Below are 2156 nucleotides of genomic sequence, written 5' to 3'. Positions count from 1 at the left end.
TGTTATATTCGGAGCATTGCTCATCACTTTCTGTTAAATTTTATAAATTAAAATAATTGTCGATAGTTGAACCACACCCACTCATTAATTTTTTGAGACATTGTGTCTAAAAGCACTCTTTACTTGACTACTGTTTAAGATAGCATGCTGTGGATATGGTCCGTCAGTGTTTAATCAAGGAAATTTGATTATTTATGACTAGTTATGTATTCTGTATCTTGTTCTTTGTACAGTGCAAGTTCATTCTATTTTTTTCAAAAATTTTTTATTTCTAGTAAAAATACTATTGAACCAGTAAAAGATGCCAGCAGTATGAATACTAGCAGTATGCTGGCTCAGAGTGATGATGATACAAAGAGTGAAGAAACATCCACTGACCGAGCCACTGATGCTGTTTCACAAGGTGATACAAATGGCAGCAAAGAAGAAAAACCATGGTGATTTACATGGGGATTTTGGAGCGAAAAAATGCTCCAAAATCACCCTAAATTCTTATTATTTTGTTGATACATATTGATATCCTTATGCTGTATAAAAATTTTGAGCTAATTCTGACTTCAATTTTTCAAGTTACAGCCATTTTAAGAAAGCGCCAAAATTCTGAAAAATTAAGCCCGTCGTTTTTCCAAAAAATGGCTCCAAAATCACCCCAAATTTTTATTACATTTTCTGATACATATTGATGTTCCTATGCTGTATAGAAAGTTTAGCTAATTCTAACTTCAATTTTTTAAGTTACAGCCATTTTAAGAAAACGCCAAAATTCTAAAAAATAATTATGACTCGGTTTTTCCCAAAAAATGGCTCCAAAATCACCCTAAATTTTTATTACAATATCTTATACATAGTTGATGTCCTATATTATGTGCTGAGTTTGAGCTGATCCAATAATTAATTGTCAAGTTACGAGCATTAAAAAATTGCAACTGCATAAGTCCATCAATGTACATACATGTATATCAGAAAATGTAATAGAAATACCTATTGATGTTTTTTGGCTATAGCTCATGATATTGTCCCATAGTATTAACCATGGCAATAGCCCATCCTATTTTTAAATAATTTTATAATTTGTGCTGGAAGTTTTTTTAATATGCTGCCATTTGAAATTTACAAATAATACTAAAGATAATTCATTGCAGTTTTGATAGATATCAATGTTTTTATGCTACGTAGAAGTATGCTAAGTTTTTTAGTGCATAAAGCACCTGAACATACTTGTGTTGTTTATTTATAGAAAAAAGCTAAAGCTGGAAGGAGAAGACGGACCAACCCAGAGGTACTAGTACAATATTGCTATACTTAACCTTTGTTGCTTTCCTTAGGTGCCGTTTGCTGCTGCTTTAGAGAAGATTGTTAATAAACTGAGTGCTGTTCAAGAGGTGAGAGAGAAAGAATAGAATGGAGGGAGGAGTAGTGTTTGTTCCCCTTTTTTAGTATTGGCCTTTTTGTAAGCCAGTTTCCTCAAAAGATGTGCCTGACTATTATAATTTGATAAAGTTTCCAATGGATCTTCAGACCATGAAAGATGTAAAGGAGAGAGAGAGAAAGAGAGGGAGGGAGAGAGAAAGAGAGAGGGTAGTGGTTAATCCAAAAAAATGAAACTACCCATAATTTATGGATCAAACAATGTAATAATAACAGTATATCAGCCACACTCATAATAGCCACACCTAGCAAATAATTAGACATGGTCAATCTCAAAAAGCACATAATGTTTACATCCCAAATTTTTATTGCATTTTCTGATACATATTGATGTACTTACATGTATGCTGTAGGGCAAGTTTGACCTAATTTAGACTTTAATTTTTTAAGTTAAGGCCATTTTAAGAAAACACCGAAATTCTAAAAAATGCCCAATGTTTTTTCAAAAAATGGCTCCGAAATCACCCCAAATTTTTATTAAATTTTCTGATGCATATTGATGTCCTTATGCTGTGTAGCAAGCTTGAGCTGATTCCAACTTTAATTTTTCAAGTTACGGCCATTTTAAGAAAATGTCAAAATTCTGAAAAATACCCAAGGCTATAGTCCATGGTTTTTTCCAAAAACTGGCTCTGAAATCACCTCAAATTTTTATTACATTTTATGATGCACATTAATGTCCTTATAAGTTTGAGCTGATTCCAACAAATAATTTTGAGTTTATGAGC

General features: G+C 32.2%; 1 long non-coding RNA gene across 1 annotated transcript; it reads left to right on the top strand.

Moving 5' to 3' along the window:
- The first annotated feature begins 261 nt into the window (after nt 1–261).
- Nucleotides 262–1535, top strand: LOC109591652 (uncharacterized). Its single transcript, XR_002189910.1, has 4 exons — nt 262–437; nt 1238–1279; nt 1326–1382; nt 1438–1535. It is a non-coding gene; the product is annotated as an uncharacterized LOC109591652 (long non-coding RNA).
- Nucleotides 1536–2156: the final 621 nt, after the last annotated feature.

The sequence above is a fragment of the Amphimedon queenslandica genome, unplaced genomic scaffold, assembly GCF_000090795.2.
Source record: "Amphimedon queenslandica unplaced genomic scaffold, v1.1 AMPQUscaffold_7590_Cont20461, whole genome shotgun sequence".
NCBI classification, from domain to species: Eukaryota; Metazoa; Porifera; class Demospongiae; order Haplosclerida; family Niphatidae; genus Amphimedon; species Amphimedon queenslandica.
This window is presented reverse-complemented; position numbering and strand designations above follow the sequence as displayed.